General features: G+C 35.0%; 1 pseudogene; it reads left to right on the top strand.

The window, feature by feature from the left end:
* The first annotated feature begins 6415 nt into the window (after positions 1-6415).
* LOC150033711 (uncharacterized) lies at positions 6416-7387 on the top strand (annotated as a pseudogene).
* Positions 7388-26466: the final 19079 nt, after the last annotated feature.

Consider the following 26466-nt stretch of genomic DNA (forward strand, 5'->3'; position numbering starts at 1 on the left):
ATAAATAGATATAGCATGAAATTGTTTTCATATTAACATAGTACAAAAATAATTTCAGTGATGGAAAAGAGCCCGAGGCTATTTGCTTAATTAGCTTTACATCTGTCCAGGGTATCGTTTTCAGTACATCTTTGGAGGCAAATCTGGATTTATACATGTATCATGAATCTTATGGAGTTTGATATTATTATACTTTTAGACATAGTTCAATGGATATAAAATATGTACTCTTAATTAAAATGTCTGATATGTTGAAATATAAAGAAGAAAAAGCAATATAAGGTCAAGAAATTTGTAAAGGATAATTAGACTAATGCATTGTTTCTTAACAGGAACGTGAAACAACGAAAATGAAAGTCAATTAGTATAAGATTAAAAATGAAAATGATAAATCTTTAGATGTTTTGTTGTTTTCCACTTGTTGAAAGTTAGATGAATAAAAGAAAAATGTAACGATAGCCCTATTTTTAGACCAATAATGACAAATGTTTTGTCATTACATTTTATTGATGAATGTAAACCAAAACAACAAAAGGAAGTAAAAATAATCCCTCTTTCCTGAATATTATAATAATAAATGGATATCCATTGTCCTAAAAGCCATGTGTCATTTTTATATTGTCCATGTAAATTTACATTCTACTCGCCATTTTGCCTATAAATAGTGACATTTAGTAGATCTTAAAATTACACATATTGGGCAAATTCCATATAAATTGGAGAAAGTAGAGAAATTTGAGAACTTTCTAATTTCTCATTTTGTTATTTTGTTTTATTTTATTTATTTATATATTATGTTTTATTTATTTTAATATTATATTATATTTTATTACCATTTGTCTCTCATTGTGCTCCTCAAATTCATAACATATTAGTTCATATAGGTCCTAAAGGTATGTCGGTTTTTCCTTCTTTGTTGATTAATAAATTTAATATTATTTTGCATATTCAATATCTATTAAATTTCTAACATAAGTATAATATTTTATGATAGTGATGCCATGACAAATCTCACAAAATTAGCTCTTGATATTATCGACAATAATTATTTATCAAGGGTACTTGATGCCGAGATCTACCTGGATGTTATGAATCTTGGGAGACTATTAAAGAAGGAAATACGACATCTAGTCAGGACAAAGCAAAAACTATGAATCTTGGGTAGACTATTAAAGAAAGAAATACGACATCCAATCAGGATAAAACAAAAACTATGATTTTCCTTCGTCATCATATCCACGGGGATTGAAAATGGAGTATCTTACAATAAAAGATCTCCGTATCTTGTGGAAAAATTTGAAAGAGAGGTATGATCATAAAAAAAATAGTTATTCTTCCTAAAGCTCGTTATGAGTGGATGCACTTGAGGCTACAAGATTTCAAATTAGTAAGTGATTACAACTCCACATTATTTAAAATAAGTTCGAAATTGTTATTGTGCGGAGAGAAAATTACTGATTTTGATAAGTTAGAGAAGACATTTTCTACATTTCATGTCTCGAATATGCTCCTACAACATCAATATCGAGAGAAATGTTTTAAACAGTTTTATGAATTAATTTCATGTCTTATCGTGGTCGAACAAAATAACGAGTTATTGATGAAAAATTATGAATCTCGACCAATCGGAATGACACCATTTCCTGAAGGGAGTGCTGTGAATTTTAATAATAATCGTGGTTGAGGTTGTGGCCGTGGTAGAGGAAGAAATAATTATTATTTTCGTGGTGGTCGTTTTAATCATTTAAATTTAAAAAGAACCACACAAAATGATGATCACAAAGGAAAAGCTCCACAAAATAAGAGTTCAAAAAATGTTGAAAATAAATGCTTCCAATGCGGAATGACTGGACATTGGTCACGTACTTGTCATACGTCAAAACACTTAGTTGACCTCTATCAAGCCTCCCTGAAGGAAAAAGAGAAAAATGTGGAAGCAAATTTTGCATAATAGGATAATGATATATTTGACGCATCCCATATGACAAATTTAGATGTGGCGGACTTCTTTGAATCTACTAAAGTGAAGATTGGCACAGTTGATGGAACATCAAGTGTTTCTTTTGATTTTGAGAATATACAGACTTAATGTTATTGTTTTCTTTCATCTATCTTCATGTTTTTTTTAGTAACTTTGTATATTTTAAATGTTGTTTTTCTTATTGTAATTATTTTCTTTTAATGAAGAAACACGGATCATTTTCATATGTTGGGTGTTTAAAAAAAGGAGTAAAGAAGATATATATCTGGCGACAGTGCAACTACACATACAATACTTACAAGTAAAAAAACATTTTTCCAAACTGATAATGTTGGAAGCAAAAGTCAATACGATATCAGGTCCTACAAACCTGATCGAAGGTTTTGGAAAAATAAATATTATTTTGTCTAGAGGAACAAAATTTACAATTGACAATGCATCATTCTCTAGTCAATCAAAGAGAAATCTTCTAAGTTTTAAAGATATATGTTGCAATGGTTATCATATTGAGACTGATAGTAAGAATAATGTGGAATATCTATATATCATATCCACTGTCTCAAATGAAAAACGTATATTGAAAGAGTTGCCTGCTTTATCTTCTGGATTATATTTATACTCATATCGAGTAATTGAAACATATGCAACAATGAGCCTGAAGTTCAAGAATCCAGACATATTTACAATTTGACATGATCAATTGGGTCATCCAAGATCTATAATGATGAAAAGAATTATTGAGAATTCAAATGGACACCCATTGAAGAGCCAGAAGATTCTTCATCTGATGAATTATCATGTGATGCTTGCTCTCAAGGAAAATTGATAATTAGACCATCACCAACTAAAGTGGGGACTGAATCACCTGAATTTTTAGAACGAATTCATGGTAATATATGTGGACTTATTAACCCACCAAGTGGACCATTTAGATATTTTATGGTATTAATAGATGCATCCAGTAGATGGTCACACATGTGCTTATTATCAAGTCAAAATCTTGCATTTGCAAGATTGCTTGCTCAAATAATTAAGTTAAGAGCACAATTTTCTGATTATACAATTAAGACCATTCATCTTGATAATGTTGGTGAATTTACATCTCAAGCTTTTGATAATTATTGTATGTCAATTGGGATAAGTGTTGAACATCTTGTAGCTCATGTTCATAAACAAAATGGTTTAGCAGAATCATTTATAAAACGTTTGCAATTAATAACAAGATCATTACTTATGAGAGCTAAGTTTCCTTCATTTGTATGAGAATATGCCATTTTGCATGCAATGTCACTTGTACGCATTAGGCCAGTAGCTTATCACAAGTACTCGCCATTACAATTAGCTTATGGTCATGAGCCAAATATTTTCCATATGAGAATTTTTGGATGTGAAGTATATGTTCCAATTGCTCCACCACAATGCACTAAGATGGATCTTCAAAGGAGGTTAGGAATATATGTTGGACATGATTCCTTATCAATTATTAAATATCTTGAACCCCTGATGAGTGATGTATTTACTGCATGATTTACTGATTGTCATTTTAATGAGACAAAATTTCCAACATTAGAGGGAGGAATTAAGAAGTTGGAAAAAGAAATTATATGGAATGCCTCGTTATTTTCTCATTTAGATCCCCTTTGATAGCACCGGAAATGTGCTATCTTTTCTTGCTTAATTCAGGTTGTTAAGTTACTTAATGTGTTTTAATTGATTATTTTTTAGAAATTAAGTACACAAGTGATCAAGTTAAGTGTTCAAGTAAAAAAGATGCTAAGATGCCCAAGATAGCACCAAATTGAACAAATTAAGGAAGAAAGCCGCGGAAACACCGTTCTCAGCCCAGTCGGAGCGTCACAATACTCGATTTGAGTGTTGCGCGACGCTGAAAGACAGTAACATCGTTCGGAGAGGAGGCATAGCAACGTCGCAACGCCATCCATAGCGTCACAACCTTATGAAGCGAAGCGGACTTCCAAGACTGTAGGGCAGCGTCGCGACACTACGACTTGAATGTGAAATTGGCTGAAGCACGTAGGGCAGTATTGCGACACTGCCTCGATTCCTATAAATAGACCCCTCGGGCCTAGGTCAAAATATACGAAAAATTCCCTTCTTCTTTAGGTCGTGAGCGCCGCCAACACTCTTTTAGTTCGGTTTTTGTCCATTTTTCTTTAGTTTCTTGTAATAAATTCTTCCCTCTTGCCAATTGCATTGAATTCGAGTATGTTTAGTGGCTAAATGGTAAGAACTTAGCTTGGATTTGTTAATTTAATTTCATTCCAATTTCATTCTTGAGATTGATTTTGTAATTTTGTGAGTTTTATTATTAATTTTATTATGAATTTTATGAAATTTATTTTGAACATATTCTTCAATTTTCGTGTATGGGATAATCTGACAAATTAGCTATGCATGTTAAATTTACTGCTTTGATTGGCCCTAATTTGTAATCGTTACGTAGTCGTCACATAGAAGCATGAGTTAAGTAGGTTTATTTTGTTAATTTGGGATACCAATTAGCAAGCATTTACTTTCTAACTTAGATAAATTTCAATCAATTAACTAGTTAGACGATGGAAACTGATTAATTGGCTTAGTTTTGTCTGGAATCTTAATGGCTGTTGATTAATTGATTGGTTAAGGATTCTTGCTTTTCTCTTAATCAACTTGATTTTATGGACTACCGTTTAGGATTCTAATCGAGTAGACTAAGTTTTTAATTTAAATAATCTCATGTATCTTCCGAGTAGTCCATGATAGAATTAATGAGGAATGAATTGAATTATAATTACCCAAGCTAAGTATTTTTTCAATAATAAATTTTCTCAATTGTTTACATTGCACAATTTTCGCTTTACAATTTATTTTAACAAATTTCACAATCTCCCCCCCGGTTACTTCCTACAAGTTCCAACTTTTTAGGAATCCATATTTGGATCTCTGTGGTTCGACTCCAAACTTGCTGCTTGTACTACTAGTTAGTATAAAAGGTTTGTTTGGTGTATATAAATTTATTTGCACGACCATCTTTTGGGAACAACACCGTAAGATACGATCCGTCAAATAGGCGCCGTTGCTAGGGAGCCAACGGAATCCTTAATTTTTGAAACTTGTACTGTTTATCCTTGCTAATCAATTTTCTCTTTTGGTGCATGACCCACACTCCCAAGGGTGCTAGACAATTGTACTTTGCAGAGATCTCTAGGGAGAAGTGGAGAATCAGAAGAGAAAGGAGACAACAGGCTGCTCTTGACAGAAAGATTCGTGTTGAACACACATTTGAAGGAGGCGTCCCTGAAAATCTTCCAGTAATGGCGAACGAGAAAAGACCTCAAGGAGCTTGCAACCCCTGACTTCACTCAGCAGCCCTTGTGCATTGCCTATCCTGAGACAGCAGGTAACTTTGAACTTAAATCTAGCTTAATTCACTTACTGCCTGCCTTTTTTGGTCTGCAGGGCGAAGACTCGCACAAACATTTGAAAGAATTCTATGTCGTGTGTAATGGAATGAAACCCAATGGGGTGACTTAGGAGCAGATCAATATGAGGGCATTCCCCTTTTCATTAAAGGGAGATACTAAGGAATGGCTCTATATTCTTTCGCCTGGAAGCATCGCGTCCTGGGAAGAACTATAGAGACAGTTCTTGGAGAAATTCTTTCCAGCATTCCGAGCTGCTAGCATCAGAAAGGAAATTTATAGCATCATACAATTCGATGGAGATACCCTTCATGAGTATTGGGAACGATTCAAAAAGACATGGGTCAAGTTTCCCCCCATCATCAGATCTCAGACGAACTCTTGACCCAGTACTTTTATGAGGGACTGATGCAGACTAACAAAAGTAGCATATATGCAGTTGCAGGAGGAGCCTTAGTTAATAAAACTGTGACTAAAGCAATGAACCCGTAGCTACTATGGCAGCAAATTCTCAATAGTTTGAAACTAGAGCTGCAGTCAGTGTAAAGTTCGCCAATGAGGTAAGTGAACTTAAGAAAGAAATATTTGACTTAGTTTCTGTTGTGAAATAGTTGGCAAAAGTGGAAATTGGACAGCTCGCTACCGTTTGCCAAGTATGTCATGGAACTGGCCATTTAGCTGACATTTTCCCAAATGCTTTGCAAGGAGCAATTCCTCAGGTGAATGCAGTTGGAGGCTACAATTATAATGGGAAAAATAGACGGCGGGACCCATTTAGTCAGACCTACAATCTTGGGTAGAAAGATCACCCGAATTTCAAATGGGGAGGATAGAATGAGTAGGCCCAGCCTAATCATGGAGATTCGTCTGGTTCAGGTATGTCTTTGAAAGAAATTGTTAAAAGTTTTGCTGACAACTTTTTTAAATTTCAACAAGGTACACAACATTTTCAACAAGATATAAAGAAAGCCATGAAGTTTTTGGGACCTAAGTCTCATAGCTAGCCACCTCTATGAGCACATTGGAGAGACAGTCTGGCAAACTTCCGTCCCAGCCTGAGTCAATTCTTAGAGAGAATGTTAGTGCAATCACATTGAGGAGTGGCAATGAGTTGGAGCCACCTATTGAGTCAGTGAAAGAGCCAAAATTGGAGAAACCAGAAATTCCTTCTTCAGATCAAACCGTTTTGCCATCACAAAACAAACAGGGAGTATTTTCTCACCCTTATCCTTCTTTAGATGCATATATACCTAAAGCCCCCTTTCCTTCCAAGCTTGCTAGGCTAAAGGAAACAGTTGCAGATAAGAACAAGGAGCTTTTAGAGATGTTTAGAAGGGTTGAGATAAATATTCCTTTCCTTGATGCCATCAAGCAAATTCCTAAATATGCCAAATTCCTGAAGGAGCTCTACACGAGGAAAAGACAAGCCAAGGAAAAAGAGAGAATGGTGGTAAGTCAATCTGTATCTGCGATCCTACAGAAAAACTTGCCAGAAAAACAGAAGGATCCAGGTATGTTTTCTCTCCCTTGCATCATAGGAAAAAATAGAATTGATAGGGCCATGCTAGATTTGAGTCCATCAATAAATGTTATGCCTTATTCAATTTATCAAGAATGAAAATTAAAGTACTTAACCGAAACTAGAGTTGTCATACAATTAGCAGATAGGTCCTTTATTCACCCATTAGGATTCATAGAGGATGTCTTAGTTCAGGTCAATGAGTTGCTTTTTCCTACTGATTTCTATGTTCTTAATATGGAAGATCCCAAATCCATCTCATTTGCATCAATCATGCTTAGGCGGCCTTTTTTGAAGACGACCTAGACTAAGATTGATGTAGATAAGGGCACTTTGTCTGTGGAGTTCGATGGTGAGTTGGTCAAGTTTAATATTTTCGATACTATGAAAGCTTCCACCATAGGGCAAGTACATTCTTTATGCCAGATTGATGTGTTTGACTCTCTTGAGCAGGAGGTTATATAGGATGTCTATGACGATGATGAGGATGACTCAGGAGATTTAATCCCTCTTGAAGAGCTTGCCACCTTGTCCATGACAGAGCCAATAAGTATGGCTTCATGTTTTGATGATGAATCTTCTGACAAGGAGCTTCCTTCTGTTTTTCAAGCACCTAGATTGGAGCTTAAGGAGCTTCGAGACCACCTAAAGTACGCCTATCTAGTGGAAGTTGAGACCTTACCTATTATTATCTCCAAGAACCTAACTGAGGAACAAGAAAAGCAGCTGGTTGAGGTATTACAGAAATATAACCTGGCCATTGGATGGACTCTGGCCGACAATAAAGGTATTAGTCCCACTGTGTGCATGCATTGAATCTTTTTGGAAGATGGAGCTAAGCTTTATCGATAGCCCCAACGACATCTGAATCCCCTTTTAAATGAGATAGTTATGAAAGAGGTCTTCAAACTCTTGGATGCAGGTATTATCTATCCTATCCCTGATAGTGAGTGGGTCAGTCCTATTCATGTAGTGCCTAAGAAAACGGGTATTACTGTGGTTAAAAATAATGAGGGTAGTTTGATTTTTGTTAGAGTCTAGAATGGGTGGAGGATGTGTATAGATTTTAGGAGATTAAATGCTGTAACTAGAAAAGACCATTTCCCCATTCCCTTTATCGATCAGATGCTTGAAAGACTTGCTGGAAAGCCCTTCTTCTGTTTTCTTGATGGTTTTTCGGGTTTCTATTAGATCCCGATAAATCAAGAGGACCAACAGAAGATGACATTTACATGTCCTTATGGCACATTCGCTTTCAGAAAAATGCCATTTGGACTATGTAACGCTCCTGACACCTTTTAGCGCTGTATGATGTCCATATTTTCTAAGTATATTGAAAAAATGCATGGAGGTTTTTATGGATAACTTTATTGTATATGGAGACTCATTTGCTGATTATCTGTCTAATTTGTCTAGGGTGCTAGAAATATGCATTGAGTCTAACCTTGTTCTGAATTTTGAAAAGTGTCATTTCATGGCCTCGCGTGGCATAGTTTTAGGACATATAGTATTTGAGCATGACATAGAGGTAGATACTGCTAAAATTGATGTTATTGCTAAGCTCCCTTACCCCATAAATGTGAGGGAGGTTTGTTCTTTTCTTGGTCATGCAGGTTTCTATCGTAGGTTCATTAAAGATTTCAGTAAGATTGCTCAACCGATGACCTCCCTTCTCCAAAAGGATGTGGCCTTTGATTTTAATGAAGATTGTAGAAAAAGTTTGATGTGCTAAAGAATGCCTTGTCATGCACTCCGATTATTCAGACTCCTCGTTGGGACCTTTTTTTTGAGATCATGTGCGATGCGAGTGACCATGCTGTGGGAGCAGTATTGGGGAAAAAGATCGATAAGAAACATCACGTCATCTATTATGCTTCAAAGACCCTCAACCCAGCTCAGTGTAACTATACCATGGCGGAAAAGGAGTTTTTAGCTGTTATTTTTGCTTTAGAAAAATTTCGCTCTTATATTTTGGGATTTGAAATTACTGTTTTTTCTGACCATGTAGCTCTATGCTACCTGATGTCAAAAAAAAGTCCAAGCCTAGATTTCTGAGGTGGATTCTTTTCCTTCAGGAGTTCAACCTGAAACTCCAAGACAGAAAAGGATGTGAGAATGTTGTTGCCGATCACTTGAGTAGGATGTGTTGCGGCTGATGCCCTAAGGTCTCGTGTCCTGTAGTTTGTAAACACATTTCGTATGAACGCTTGTGATGTATAATATATGATATTTACTTCACTTTTTGACTTTGCACATTTAGATGTTTTATTTTCTTTACCACAAACCAATAAACTTAAAATCCCTAGTTATCTTTATGTAACTTAAGAATGTATGTAGTGACCTACTAGTGAATCATGTCTTAAATGACAACCAAAATGATCTGTAGTATATGGATATAGGAGGGAAACCTTATCCTGGTAACACTATGGACGCAACCCGCTTTGTGGAATAGTTACAAGTGTTGTGACTTATCACAAATGGTCTGATTCTGATCATTCGTGTAGGGGACATGCGAGCGAGGATGTCCTATACAAAGAGTTTGTATAAGACTTGACCACGAAGTGTTAACATATCGTCATATAACTCCGTTCATGACAGAGACTTCACTTCACTAAGATGACCATAGGTAACATGATCTTAATCCTGAGAGAGTTGGAAACTCTTGCCATTAAGGGTTGTCCTTTGATTTGCCCGGGTGCGAGTGGCCAGTGCGCCGACTCAAACCTACCACTTTGGGGATTCGTCTGATTTGGGAGTTGGAAGCTCAGCTTCACAAGATGAAGTTCACTTCTTCCCTGAAGCAGGGGTAAGTAGATAGATTGCTCCTTTAAGGACTGATCCTAGGACTTGAACGATGTGGTGCCACACACCTTCTCATGGCTCGAGAGGTGTTCACACATAGTAGAACTATGTTGTATTATTCATTAGAGGGATCAGTGGTACTTAAGGAGTTAGATGTAACTATGGGGGAAAAACAGTAAATTAGCCTAGCTGTACTTACGAGCATCTGTGAAGGGTCATCATATTGATGATTGGTTATATCCAATGGACATAGAAATATATCTATGGTAAGAAGAGTTCAGCTGTTGGTCTTTAGTGGAATGCCTGGAAGTTAACGGATGGTGGATATCGTGGCTAAAGAGTTTAGTCAGTTATTCACGTACCGTTGGAGCTTCGAGCCATAGATCCATAAGGTCCCCTTGGTAGCTTAGATAAAAGTTGAGAATCAGTTTTTGGGTCAGTTTCAAATGTTCAAATTGACAAGAGGGAGTTCGATTATATATGATATAATTGAACTAGTTAATTATATATGATATAATTAATTTTATGTATGAGATACATTAATTTGGAGGAAATTGGATATAAATATGATTTATATCTAGTGAAGAAAAAAATACTATGATTAATATATGATATTAATCCATAGGTTATGAATATAATGTGATTATATTTATTGTCTATTAATTGGACGGTTAAGGGATAATTGGTCTCTTTTGTTTTCATAGCGGATGAGTAAGATGAAGAATCGCTTTAAGACGCTTAAATAGCTCATGGTGTGTTAAGTACAGAGGGGAGACATAGTGTTGAAGTGTGTCATCGCTTAGTAAAATTAAAGCCTATACGATAGTGCTGAACGATCGCTTAACGCTTACACCCACGCGTGTTATTTACTAAATGATCACATAGAAGATCACTTAGCTTTTCCTACACGACCATTTACCTTTTCCTACACAATCATATACTTCACCTAAACGATCAAGCATTTTGTCTATACGATAGATGAGCCTTTCTTTCACTTGCTTGATCGTTGTATATGATCTCTTTACCTCCTCCCCTTTACCAAATCCGAATAAAGCCCACCCTTTGGATTCTCATTCCGAGAATACTGAGGGCTCTGAGTGATAGTGTCGGCCCCGTTTCCTTCTGTTCGTGTGGAGATTGTTCGGGGTAGATGATTGAGAGTTGCTGAACGATAGCTTGTCGTTCTAGTGAAAGCGAGATTTGCTGTGAAGAAAAAGTCTTCAACTAGTATGATCTCTTGATCTCTTCTTTATTGATTCTCTAAGTATGCCAATAATTTAGCGTTGTGAATGCATATCTGTATGTTTGAATGTATATGTGGAAATTTTGTCACAATGAATTGGAAAGATCTGCTTCTGCTCATAAGTACTCTTGAATAAGAGTTCCTTCAGGATCGTAGTAGAGGGAGGTTGCCTCAGTTCTGATGGAGACTTCCCTGACCACACTTTGATGCAGGTAGATGGTATTTCTATGACTCCCTGGTACGCTGACATTGTGAATTACTCTACCACTGGTAAGTTCCCGCATGGGATGAATAAACATAGGCAAGATACTATTAAAATTGAGTCAAAATATTATGTTTGGGAGGATTCTATTTTGTGGAAGTTTTGTTCAGATCAGGTAGTTAGGAGGTGTGTCCCTAATGATGAGTTCTTTTCTATTATTGAATTTTGTCATAAGTATGCATGTGGAGGGCACTTATTCTAGTTTATATTGGGAAACGCTGTTTAGGGATGCATATTTTGTTTGCAAAACTTATGGGCGGTGTCAGATATTTGATGTTTGGGGGATTGACTTTATGGGACCTTTTCCTTCTTCTTGTGGGTACAGATATATCTTATTGGTAGTGGACTATGTTTCCAAATGGGTGGAAGCAACGACCACAATTACTGATGATGCTAAAGTGGTTGCAGGTTTTTTGAAGACTAACATTCTTAGCAGGTTTGGCTTCCCTAAAGCAATCATCAACAATCAGGGATCACAGTTTTGCAATAGGGTCATTGCATCCTTGTTGAAGAAGTATAGTGTCCAACATCATATTGCCACCTCATACCACCCTCAGACCAATGGGCAGGCAGATGTGTCCAATAAAGAAGTAAAGACAATTTTGGAAAAGGTGGTCAACCCAGGAAGAAAGGATTGGAGCCTCCGGCTTGATGACGCTTTATGGGCCTACAGAACAACTTTCAAAACTCCTATTAGAATGTCCCCTTACCGGATGGTTTATGGTAAGGCTTACCATATTCCAGTTGAAATCCAACACAGGGCTTATTGGGCTATCAAGAAGTGCAACTGGGACTTAGAGGCAGTTGGGGAGGCCAAACTTTTATAGCTTCAGGAGTTGGAAGAGCTGAGGTTAGAATGTTTTGATAATTCCTTGATTTATAAGCAAAAAGCGAAGGACTTTCATGTCAAGATGCTTGCACCCAAGGAGTTTCAGGTAGGGCAAAAGGTACTCCTTTATAACTCTCAATTGAAATTTATTCTTGGTAAAATTTGATCCAAGTGGATTGGGCCCTTTGGTGTTTCTCACGTTTATCCTTATGGTGCAATGGACACTGTTAATCTTGAGACAGGAAAAGTCATCAAAGTTAATGGGCACAGGTTAAAGGTCTTCCATGATGGCGAGTCTTTGGATTGCTTCGACATCGCCTATCAGTTGGACTCGTCGGTCTACATCTGATACGAGCCATCACGGTCGAGTAATCGACCATAAACATTTGCGCTACTTGGAGGCAGTCAGGATTTAAATTTACTTGCTTTCTAGGATTAGATTTCAAATCAGTATTTTTCTCTTTTTATTTTTCTCATTTATTGAGCCTATTTCTTTCTATTATTCTTGTTTGTAGGATTTTTGAGAAGAAAAAGGAGCTGAGCAGAGTGCCCTACATCCTTCCTTCACTTCATTGTCTAGGGGAGTATTCTGATCCCTCGTGCTTTATTTTTTATCACATTGGAGACAATGTGTATTTTAAAAGTTGGGGGTGGGGTGTTTGGATTTTTGGGCCATTTTTTTTTAAAAAAATTTTGGGCTGATTTTTTTATTGATGATATTATTTGGGGTCTTTGAGCTCTGTGCTCAGACAATGCTTGCCTAATTGAGTTTGTCTTCCTATTGTGTTCCTTATGATGACTAGCCTATGACGCACTCGTAGGAATTATTTTTGCATGAGAATAGGTCAAATGAAAGGGTTCATAATTTTCATGATATTTTTGAAAATTTTGCTTAAAATTTTTATTACATCTCCAAGTCCTTTGCATATCTATCTTGACCATGTACACTTGCTTAGAATTGAATTATGAGACCATAAGTTTGTTGTCACTCTGATAGGCCTTAGTGATAGATATTAGTCTTTTTGCAGTTCAATTTAGTAATGCATGCTTAAGATGTGGTCAACTAATATCACTGTTGCCTAGAAAAGAACTTTTATTTATGCATGCTTCTTCAAGGGTATGATTAACTTGGGGCGGCCATGACACTCGTGGTTTTCCTCTGAGCTAAAGTATTCTAGAGGAATGAGTGCCTACTTTGAAGGAAAATTGGCCCGTAGTTGGATGATTCACATGACACCCATGTGGGCAAGCCAAAACGAAAGCCGGTCTCCTGAATTAAGTTTCCTCTCTTTATTTTTTGTAAAAAAAAGGGTGATGGATGTATAGATTTTGACCGATCCAATGTTATGTCATTACCACTTTGAATTTAGGAAAGCTAATTCAGGATCCTTCGAGCCAGTGTCGGGAAAAGATAAATGGAAGATTCATAAGGCCATTCTGAGCTCACTCTAGTTCAAAATAAATAACTTTGAGCTTGAACATGCATTAAAAATATTTTTAAAACGAATTTTCAAACTGTTCATGAAATGATGGAATGGTTTTTGATTACCCATTTGATTGTGAATTTGATTCTGGTTGACTGTTGAGGCTTGAATAGGAAACACTCTAGTTTGACAAACTAATTATTCATGCATGATTGCTTGTTTAACCTTGATCGAGGACGATCAAGAATTAAGTTGGGGGTGTTTGATAGCACCGAAAATGTGCTATCTTTTCTTGCTTAATTCAGGGTTGTTAAGTTACTTAATGTGTTCTAATTGATTATTTTGTAAAAATCAAGTGCACAAGCGATCGAGTTAAGTTTTTGGCTAAAAAAAGGCGCTAAGATGTCCAAGATAGCACCAAATTGAACAAATTAAGGAAGAGAGCCGTGAAAAAAGCGTTCTCAGCCCAGTCGGAGCGTCGTAACGCTCGATTTGAGCGTTGCGCGATGCTGAAAGGCAGTAACATCGTTTAGAGAGGAGGTAAAGCAGCGTCGCGATGCCATCCACAGTGTCACGACGCTACGACACGAAGTAAACTTCCAAGACTGCAGGGCAGCGTTGCGACGCCTTGAAGCTACAACTTGAAGCGTCAAATTGGCTGAGGGCATAGGGCAACGTCGCGTCTCTGTGTGTAGCATCGGGCGGCGTTGCCTCGATTCCTATAAATAGACCCCTTGGGCCTAGGTTAGAATATACGAAAAATTCCCTTCTTCTTCAGGCCGCGAGCATCGCCAACACTCTTTTAGTTTTGTTTTTGTCCTTTTTTCTTTAGTTTCTTGTAATAATTTCTTCCCCCTTGCCAATTGCATTGAATTCGAGTATGTTTAATGGCTAAAGGATAAGAACTTAGCTTGGGTTTATGAATTTTATGAAATTTATTTTGAGCATATTCTTTAATTTTTGTGTATGGGATAATCTGACAAATTAGCTATGCATGTTAAATTGATTGCTTTGATTGGCCCTAATTTGTAATCGTTAGGTAGTCATTACCTAGAAGCATGAGTTAGGTAGGTTTATTGTGTTAATTTGGGATACCAATTAGCAATCATATACTTTCTAACTTAGATAGATTTCAATCAATTAACTAATTAGACGAAACTGATTAATTGACTTAGTTTTGTCTGGAATCTTAATGGCTGTTGATTAATTGATTGGTTAAGGATTCTTGTTTTTCTCTTAATCAACTTGATTTTATGGACTGCCATTTAGGATTCTAATCGAGTAGACTAAGTTTTTAATTTAAATAATCTCATGTATCTTCCGAGTAGTCCATGATAGAATTAATGAGGAATGAATTGAATTATAATTACCCAAGCTAAGTATTTGTTTGATAATAAATTTCTTAATTGTTTACCTTGCACAATTTTCGGTTTCACAATTTATTTTAACAAATTTCACAAACCCCCCTGGTTACTTCCTACAAGTTTCAACTTTTTAGGAATCCATATTTGGCTCTCTGTGGTTCGACCTCGGACTTACTTGTACTACTAATTAGTATAAAGGGCTTGTTCGGTGCATATAAGTTTATTTTCATGACCGTCTTTCAGGAGCAACATCGTAAGATACAGTCCGTCACCCGTACAGATCAATGTGAACTTGAATTTAAGAAAATAATTCATTTGTAAAATATAGCAAATCAATTACCAGATGCATTATAGATGCAAAGAAAGTAACCAAGTCATATATACCAGCTGCAAATGTTGCATAAAAAATTGATATCTCAACACAACAAGTTGTTACTAATGTGTCTGAACACGCTAGAAGCATGGTAGACCAATGGCTTCTAAAGATAAAAATCTTCGAAAACGAATTAATAGTGAAAAAGATATGACTAGTGAGGAAGGTGAAATACCTAAAGACAATAATGAGATTCAATAAACTATGTCATGACAAGAAAAAGATGAAATCGAATAAATTTAATTATTGACAATATTTTTGCATATAATGTTGCTCTTGATATTATATATGAAAATGAGGATCCTGAACCAAAATCTATTAAAGAATTTCATCATAGAAAAGATTGGCTTTAGTGGAAAGAAGCAATTGAGACAAAATTACTTACTTTCAAAACGTCAGGTTTTTGGACCAGTAGTCCGAACACCAGAAGGTGTTAAACCTGTGGGATAAAAATGGGTATTTATGAGGAAAAGAAATAAAAATAATGAGATCACAAGATATAAAGCAAGACTAGTTGCACAAAGTTTTTCACAAAGACCTGGTATTGATTTTGAGTAGACGTATTCTCCGGTGGTGGATGCAATTACATTGAGATATTTAATTGGCTTGACTGTGTATAGAAGTCTGGATATGCATCTTATGGATGTAATCACAACATATTTATATGGATCTCTTGATAATGATATTTATATGAGAATCCCAGAAGGATTTAAGGTACCTGAAACATATACAATAAATTCTCGGAAATGATATTCAATAAAGTTACAGAGATCATTATATGGATTGAAATAATTAGGTCGGATGTGGTATAATCATCTGAGTAGATATTTATTGAAAGAAGGATATCAAAATAATCCATTATGTCCGTGTGTTTTTATAAGAAATCATAATAGGATTTACTATTATAACTGTATATGTTGATGACTTGAATATAATTGAAACTCCTGAAGAGCTTTCAAAAGCAATAGAATATCTTAAGAAAGAACTTGAGATGAAAGATTTCAAAAAACAAAATTTTACCTTTGTTTGCAAATTGAGCATTTAGCAGATGTAATATTTATTTATTAGTCAACTTATACAGGAAAAATTTTGAAAATATTTTATATGGACAAAGCATATCCATTAAATATTCCAATGGAAGTCCGTTCATTGGATATACAGAAAGATATATTTTGACCTTGAGAAGATAATGAAGAACTTCTTGGTCTTGAAGTACCATATCTTAGTGCAATTGGTGCACTTCTGTATCTTGTTAATAATATAAGACTAGATATTGCATTTTCAGTAAATTTATTATCTAGATATAGTTCTTCTTCTATAAAAAGACATTGAAATGGATAAGCGTGTACTCCATTATCTTCGAGGAACAATCGATATGGGTTTGTTTTATTCAACTAAATCAAATTTTGATCTAGTTGGTTATGCAAATTTTGGATATTTATCTGATCTACATAAAGCTAGATCTTAAACAGATTATCTGTTCACCTGTAGAGGTACTGCTATATCATGATGATCGATGAAGCAGACTATAATGACCACTTACTTGAATCATGCTGAAATTCTTGTAATTCACGAGGCTAGTCGAGAATGTGTATGGCTAAGGTCAATGACTCAGCACATTCTTGAAATGTATGGCTTGTCTTCTAATAAAATCTTCCAACAATATTATACGAAAACAACACAGCTTGCATAGCCTAAATCAAAGGAGGGTATACTAAAGGAGATAGAATAAAGCATATTTCACTAAAGTTTTTCTACACTCATGATCTTGAAGAAAATGGCAACATCACTATACAACAAATTTGTTCGAAGAATAATATGGCAGACTTATTTACAAAGGCATTACAACCGCAACTTTTGAAAAATTGTTGCACAACATTGGAATGCAGCGGCTCAAAGATCTTAAATTATGTTCTCATGAAGGAGAGTAAATATATTGTATTCTTTTAGGAGTATATATTATATGAAATATGTATTATTTTTCCTTCACTAGGGTTTTTCCTAGTAAGGTTTTAACGAGACAGATTTCATATACATATATGGACATCTAAGGAGAAGTATTATGAATATTATAATAATAAATAGATGTCTTTGCTTAGTGTCTCAAAAGTCACGTGTCACTTTTTATGTTGTCTATGTGCCTTGTAATTATTTATGCTTGGTGTCCTTGTAAGTCCACATCCTACTTGTCTGCATTTAGTGTATCTTTAAATTACACACACATTGAGCAAATTCAATACAAATTGGAGAAAGTGGAGAAAATTTGAGAATTTTCTCATTTCTCATTTCTGATTTTGTTATTTTGTTTTATTTTATTTATTTATATATTATGTTTTATTTATTTTAATATTATACTATATTTTATTACCATCTGTGTTTCGTTGTCCTCAAATTTACAACACACTCATCATTTTCCCCGATCAAATTGTATGTTCACTTTAAGTTTTTTACTACGAGTCTACAGGATATAGAGTAACTAGTTTAAGTGTTATAAAATATTAGAAATTGTTGATGCCAAAATTTGATCAGTAGGTTTTCTCTATCTTCTTCTATTACGATCAGGATTAGCTTGCAAGATCCTCCAAGATTTCGAGTGAGGAGTTCGACTAGTTCTTGAGCTGACGAAGAACATTTGACTTTTGCGAAATGGTCCCTGAGGATATCTCTCTGGACTTGGAGAATTTGCAAGTTTCAAATGAAGAGAATGGGTCGATTACCCTTGATCGGTTGACTCAAAGAAGGTAAATGGCGTCCTTGACCATTGCCTCAATGGCAAGCTACTTTCTCCTAGAATAATATCTACTTTTGCCATTCGAAATGCCTTTTTCAACGCCTAGAAAATTGACAATGGATTTTTTTTTTAAAATTCTGCAAGATTCTTGATAAAGAGTGGGTTATTAGAAATGAACCATGGCTATTTGATAAACATCTCATGGTGTTGGAGGAATTTCTAGTGGATCAAAAACCTTCAGAATTATAGGATCCAGAAAAGTTGCATTTTGATTCAGAATCTGTGATGTACCCTTCGGCTTTCAGGATAAATAAATGGCAAAGAAAATTAGAAATTATATAGATGTTAAATGCGATCAAGATGAGTTCTGCCCTAAAAATGGAGGAGAGAAATGGCATCAATCAAATATGAGAGACTTCCTGAATGTAACGGTATTGATACCCCTGAAAGGTGTTCTATTTTCTTGTAGCTTGCATTTGATATTGGATAAAGCAAATTTTGGTTTTCATTTTCCTTGTGAGGGACCCGGAAGAGGGGGTATGTGTCAAGTATCTACTTGGGATGCGCAAAGTTCTATTACTATTAATGGGTGGCTACGCGATTTCTTATGGCACAGGCATCTTAGGTAATTCAGTCTTATGGTTTTTCATATCTGTATATGGCTTGTTTTTTCTAGGTACTCATTGCTACGTGTGTATGGTTGTACTAGTCACATAGACAAAGATTGCACTGGACACTTTACAAACTATAGAAATTGATGGTACAAATTCCTTCCAATTTGCCCCTGGCTAAAGTACAATGGTGTCTCAAAAAACCCAAGAAATCAACAATCCCCCTAGAAAACAAAAAGACACAAGCCCAGAACATCAGACAGAATCTTGTCCTAATAAGCAATCTCAGACCAATGCAAATGATAAGGAGGATCTTTGAAACAATATGGAATTGAATGAAGATACAAAAGTTCCTCTACATAGGGATCAAATCTTTGTTAGATATATTTAAATAATAATATGTTTAATTAAAGTATGGGCTATGTATGTGGATTATTAATTTATCACTTGGGTTATTTTATTAGATTGAATCTTATTATGTGATCTAATTAATCAAGGCCCTAGATTAGTATGGACTTAATGGATAGATACTCATTCCTAGTTAATTAAGGTTTAATGGGAACCAACATATAAAGAGATCTTAGGATTATAGTCCCCAATATACCAAAACAATAGCACTCAGTCTTTCTTGAATCCCATCTAAAGAAAAATCTCACTTAGGGTATTCGAAGTTGTGGTTGAGGAATACAATAACCGCCTTATAACTACCGACAATTTTGCAATGGAATCCGATAGGTTATTCCTGACAATTTAGCATGAATGATCTTAGGGTTATATCTATTTAATAAAGATTTAAAGTATTTATACTAACAAGTGGTATCAGAGCATGAATTTCATGTTGGATTATTGGTAGTATTATTTAAATCTTTGTTAGATATATTTAAATAATATGTTTAATTAAAGTATGAGCTATGTATGTGGATTAATAATTTATCACTTGGGTTATTTTATTAGATTGGACCCTATTATGTGATCTAATTAATAAAGGTCCTAGATTCCTAATTGAGTATGGACTTAATGAATAGATACTCATTCCTATTTAATGGGAACCAACATATAAAGAGATCTTAGGATTATGGTCCCCAATATACCAAAACAATGAGTACTCAGTCTTTCTTGAATCCCATCTAAAGAAAGATCCCACTTAGAGTATTCGAAGTTTTGGTTGAGGAATACAATAGCCGCCTTATAACTACCGTCAATTTTGCAATGGAATCCGATATGTTATTCTTGACAACTTAGCATGAATGATCTTAGGGTTATATCTATTTAATAAAGATTTAAAATATTTATGCTAACAAGTGGTATCAGAGCATGAATTTCATGTTGGATTATTGGTAGTATTCGTTTTTCATTGGTATTGTGATTCAATTTTTGTTTCGATTAAAAAATTTAAAGATTGTTTTTGTTGTGGCATGAGCACCGCCTACAAGAGAAACCCACAAATTGAATCATTACCATTGTTTAGATTTTGTTCATAATTTTTTTTGTTCTTTTAGTAATCTGATGTGATTAATAATAAGCATGAATTCTTTTTTGCTAGAGTTTATTGTCAGTACTTTGATTACTACATTGAAAGTACCAATACAATTAGTGTTTTTGCCTAAAACCTGAACATCAATGTTGTACTAGGTATCTTGTTAAGGGGGCCCACCACATATGTGAAATTATTTTGTTTATATTTTAATTGTGAGTATATGTTTCATTGATCAATTGGTCTTACTCAAATATCTGGAAATCTGAGTTCAATCCCTAAGTTGAATGGATCGAACTTCAAGATTTGGAAGAAAAACTTAGAAATACTTCTCGGGTGTATGGATTTGGACCTTACCTTAAGGACTGATAAAGCTACTTCTACTGAGGAACAACCAAATACGACTAATATAGAGAAGTGTGAAAGGTCAAATCGCATGTGTCATGATCATTAAGCACTCCATTCTGGAGTCTTTTAGGGGCTTTATCACGGAAAGTGAAAATGCCATAGCTCAAATTGAGAAATAATTTGCTAAAAATGAAAAAGGGGAAGCAAGTAGTCTTTTGACTTCTTTAACTTCTATGGGTATAAGGGCAATGGAAACATAAGGGAGTACATTATGGAAATGTCCAATCTCGCAGATAAATTAAAGGCACTTGATATCGAGATAAATAAAAATTTACTCGTACATCTGGTACTTATTTCTCTTCCTGCACAATTCACTCATTTTAAGATAAGCTATAATACTCAGAAGGATAAATGGAGTATTAATGAGTTTATCTCACAATGTGTACAAGAAGAAAATAGGATTAAAAGAGAAAGGACAAAAAGTGCTCATTTGGCAACTGACTCTCGTGATAAAAAGAAAAAGAAATCTATGAGTGCTGTAGAAGGGACATCTCAGCAGAATAAGAGCAAGAAACAAACTACTAGAAATTCCTATTTTTCTGCAAAAAGAAAGGTCACTTCAAGAAAAATTGTCCCAAGTACGCCAAGTGACGTGTAAAGAAGGGTAAAATTCTTACTGTGGTTTGTTATGAAGTTAATTTAGCTTCTGTACCTATAGATACTTGGCAGGTAGATTCTGGTACTATTACTCATATAAGTATATCAATGCATATTTGTTTGTAGAGTCGATTGCCAAGTGATGCTGAAAGATTCATCTATGTGGGCGATGGCAAAGCAGTTCTAGTTGAAGCTATTGGGAGTTTTAGATTACTTTTAAAAAATCGGTTATTATTTGGATCTAAATGAGACGCTTGTTGTAATGTCATTTAGACAAAATTTAATTTTTATTTCCAGTTTGGACAAATTTGGTTTTTCTTGTCCTTTTAGAAATAATAAAGTTAGTTGTTTTCAAGATTCCAAGCTTATTGGTACCAGTTCTTTAATTGATAATCTATATATGATTGATTCTTTTGCTTTATTTAACAAGATCCTATTATCTAATTCATGTGGTACAAAGCGTAAATTAAATGAGAATTCTGCTATGTTATGATATAAGCGTTTAGGTCACATCTCTAAACAAAGAATTTAGAGACTTGTGTAAGATGGAATTCTTGTTTCCCTTGATTTAAGTAACTTTGACATTTGTGTGGAATGTATTAAGGGAAAATAGACAAACATAAGAAAATTAGGATGCCCAGACGTCTTAGAACTGATACATACAGACATTTGTGGTCCATTCCCTATGGCTTATTGGAATGGACAACAATATTTTATTACGTTCATAGACGACTATTCAAGATATGGGTACCTATATTTAATTCATGAGAAGTCTCAATCTTTAGACGTTTTCAAGTCTTTCAAAGTTGACGTTGAATTTCAACTTGGAAAGAAAATTAAGGCTATCAAATATGATCGTGGTGGTGAATACTACGGTAGATATGATGGATCAGGTGAACAATATCCAGGGCCTTTGCCAAATACCTAGAGGAATGTGGAATCGTCCCGCAGTACACTATGCTGGGTAAACCTAACATAAATGATGTAGCAAAAGGCAAAACAAAACACTCAAGGATATGGTAAGAAGTATGATTAGTCATTCTTCTTTACCAGAATCCCTTTAGGGTGAGGCATTAAAGACTGCAGAATATATCTTTAATAGGGTACCTAGTAAAGCAGTAGATAAAACCCATCATGAGCTGTGGACAAGAAAGAAGTCTAGTATTAGGCATCTTCACATTTGGGGTGGTTGTCCAACTGAAACTAGGTCTTATAGGCCTAATGAAAGAAAATTGGACTCCCTAACTATTAGTTGCTATATTTTTGGGTATTTTGAACGCTCTCGGGGTTTTAAGTTTTATGATCCCACTTCTAGATCATTGTTTGAAATGGAAAATGCTAGATTCCTTGAGGATGTTGAGTTTGAGAGGGAAGATAACATAAGGAAAGTTGTTTTTGAAGAAGAATTAGTTTCTTTTCCTTATGTGGTTATAAATGATGTTCAGGCTCCAATTCCTGATTTCATTATTGAACCAATTATAGAACAATAGAACATTGAAGTCTCCGTTATTGAACCTGAAGTTTAAACTCAAGAACTTCAAGAAGTGCCACTAAGAAGATCTACTTGAGATAGAAGAAGTACAATTCCAGATGATTATATTGTGTTTCTTTAAGAACATCAGGATGATGTGGGAGGAAGATGATCCAATCAACTTCCAACAAGCTCTATAAAGTTTTAACCTCAAAAGTGGATAAATGCTATGGAAAAGGAAATAAAATCCATAAAAGATAATGACGTTTGGAAACTTGTCGAATTACCATGGGGAGTGAAACCCATAGGTTGTAAATGGATATTTAAAACCAAAAGGGATTCACATGGCAATATGTAAAGATATAAAGCTCGTTTTGTTGCAAAGGGTTTTACTTAAAAGGAAGGCATTGATTACAAAGAGAATTTCTCTTCGGTTTGATCGAAAGACTCTTTTAAGATGATCATGACACTAGTAGCTCACTTTGATTTAGAGCTATACTAGATGTAAAAAATGTGTTTCTCAATAGGAACATTGATGAGACGATTTATATGGTGCAACCAAAAAACTGTGTCTGGTAATTCAAAGTCTATGGTGTGAAAAATGAAGAAATCTATCTATGGTCTCAAGAAATTCTCTCGTCAGTGGTATCATAAATTTTATAAAGTGATAACCTCCTTTGGTTTTAAGGTGAATATAGTGGAAGATGACATACTCATAGCAAGTAATGATGTAGGTTTATTGCATGACACTAAGAGATTTCTCAAAAAGAATTTTGAGATGAAGGATCTTGGTGATGCTTCTTTTGTATTAGGAATTGAAATACTGCGAGATCGTTCTCAAGCTATTTTGAGATTGTCACAAAAGAACTACATTGAAATTTTTTTAGTAGATTTGGTACGAAAGATTGTGCACCAGGAGATACCCCAGTCGCTAAAAGTGATAAATTTCATTTAGGTCAATGCCCTAAGACCACACTTGAGATTAAGGAGATGCAAAGGGTTCGCTATGCATCGGCTATTGGAAGTCTAATATATGCTCAAGTATGTACGCGTCTAAATATTGCGTTTATAGTTGGAGTGTTAGGCAAATATTTGAGCAACCCGGGGATGATCATTGGAAAGCAGCCAAATGGGTTATGAGGTATTTATAGAGAACAAAAGATTATATGCTCACTTATCGAAGATCAGAAGTTTTGGAGATCATTAGGTATTTTGATTCCGATTATGCCGGATGCCAAGACACTTTGCGATCCACTTCAGGCTATATCTCCATGTTGGCTGGAGGAGCTGTATCCTAGAAAAGTGTTAAACAAACAGTTATGGCTTCTTCTACCATGGCTGCGGAGTTTATAGCATATTATGAGGTGTCCAATCATGGAACATGGTTGCAAAATTTTGTCACTGGGCTACGGATAGTGGTTGGCATAGAAAGATCACTAAAATTATTTTGTGACAATAAGTCGGCAGTGTTGTATTCCAACAACAATAGAAGCAATACAAAGTCAAAACATGTAGACGTGAAGTTTCTGGTTGTTAAAGAAAGAGTTCAGAATGGTAAAATTTTGATAAAACATATAGGAAAAAACTTTATGGTGACAGATCCATTGACTAAAGGTTTACCACCTAAAGTTTTTCATGAACATGTTGCTCACATGGGTGTTAGTCACTTTTCTGATTCCATGGTTTAGTGGGAGTTTATTATTGAGGATGTTCTTTGACCTAATTTTGTTTATTTTCTATATAGAATAAAGTTGATGGTTTATGTTTTATTATCTGAACTTGTTTATCATGTATGCAGTTTAGCATAAAGTTTTTAAAGAATGATCTCACCAAGGAATTTGGACCAGTTGGAAACAGGCATGATCTAGATCACTTTGAATGTAGTTTCTATGTTATCCATCCATACTTGTGTTGAGTTTTATATCCTAAAACTCGTGGTTTGTAAACAATAAACTCATTTTGTAAATCAATAAAGTTGTTATTGAAGTTTGATTCAATAAAGTTGTATTGAATATATGAATTGCTTATTTCGTTTTAAAAATAAATCCAATAACTAAAAGATCCATGACTAATACACGAGTACTTGAACTTTATATGGAGATATAAGAGTGGATCAGGTTCGAGTAAATAGTCTAAATGATCTATAGTATATGAATAAAATTAGGTGCCTTATTCTGGTAACACTATCGGATGTGGCCCACTCTGTAGTTGTTACAAGAAGTTGTAAAGTGCTATAGAAGAAGTGATCCTAATTCGTACATGTGATGACATAAGGAATGAGGATGTCCTGTGCAATGAGTTTGCACAAGATCAGACCACGAAATAAGTCACTCTTACTTTATAACGTTGTTTATTGTTTAATATTTGACTATTTCAAAACGATGATCTAGGTAACTTGACCTTAATCCCAAGCTAACTATGAACTCCTATTTATTCAGAATTATCCTTAGATTTGCATAGGCGAGGGTTGGCTTTGCAATGCTAGCTCAATAAGCCTCCCATTTCAGGGGTAAGATCGGCTAGATAGCTAGGTGTTGGGGTTGATGTCCTAAATCTCGTAGGGTCCTATAGTTTGTAAACACCTGTATGAACAAACGCTTGTGATGTAATAATATGAGATATTTTCTTCACTATTGTCTATGAAATATGAGATATTTTAGTTGCATTTACCACAAACCAATTAACTAAGATTCCTGGTTGTCGTTGTAACTTAAGCATGTATGTAGAGACATACAAGTGAATCATGCTTTAAGTGATAACCTAAATGGTCTGTAATATATGAATAAATGAGGGAAACCTTATCCTAGCGACATTACAGATACAACCCGCTTTATAGATGTTACAAGTGTTGTAAAGTGCTACAGATGGTCTGATCTTGATCATTCATGTGGAGACATGCGAGCGGGGGTGTCCTATACAAAGGAGTTTGTATAACACCAGACCACGAAGTGTTTAGTCTTATTATATAACGTCGTTCATGACAGAGACTTTCATTTCACTAGGATGACCATAGGTAACTTGACCTTAATCCTGAGAGAGTTGATAACTTCTGCCTATGTGGGCGGTCCTTTGATTTGCATGGGTGTGAGTGGCCAGATTGCCGACTCAAACCTACTACTTTGCGGATTCGTCTGATTGGGGAGCTAGTAACTCAGCTACACAAAATGGAATTCACTTATTCCCCAAAGCAGGGTTAAGTAGATAGATTACTCCCTTAAGGGCTGATTTCGGGGCTTGAACGATGTGGCATCACACACCTTCTTATGGCTCGAGAGGTGTTCACTCATAGTAGGACTATGATGTATTGTTCATTAGAGGGATCAGTGGTACTTAAAAAGTTAGATGTAATTACAGGGGCAAAACGGTAAGTTGACCAAGCTATACTTACGAGCAACTTGTGAAGGGTTATCGTACTGTTGGCTGGTTATATCCAATGGACACAGAAATATATCTGTAGTGAGAAAAGTGCAGTTGTCGATCTTTAGTAAAGTGCCTGACAGTTAACGGATAGTGGATCTCGTGATTAAAGAGTTTAGCCATAAGGTCCCCTTGGTATCTCAATGGATTCAAGTTGAGAATCAATTTTTGGGTTAGTTTGAAGTGTTCAAATTAACCAGGGGGAGTTTGATTATATATGATATAATTAAATTGGTTCAATTATATGTGATATAATTGATATGATGTATGAGATCCATTAATTGGAGAAATTTGATATAAATATGATTTATATTAAGTAAAGGATAAAAGGACTATAGTTTAAATGTGGCCTATGATGTGATATTAAAACTATAGGTTATACATATAATATGACAAGTTAGTTATTATATTTATTTTTAATTAAAGCAATTATATGATAATTGTGGGTGGTTTCTCCTTTAACCATATGTGAAAGTGGGAGGTTATGTTCAATTTTCATAACTGAAGGATAAAATGAAAAATGTTTTAATTTTGAAGA

This window comes from Benincasa hispida, chromosome 9 (assembly GCF_027475165.1).
Source record: "Benincasa hispida cultivar pf3 chromosome 9, pf3_genome.v1.1, whole genome shotgun sequence".
NCBI classification, from domain to species: Eukaryota; Viridiplantae; Streptophyta; class Magnoliopsida; order Cucurbitales; family Cucurbitaceae; genus Benincasa; species Benincasa hispida.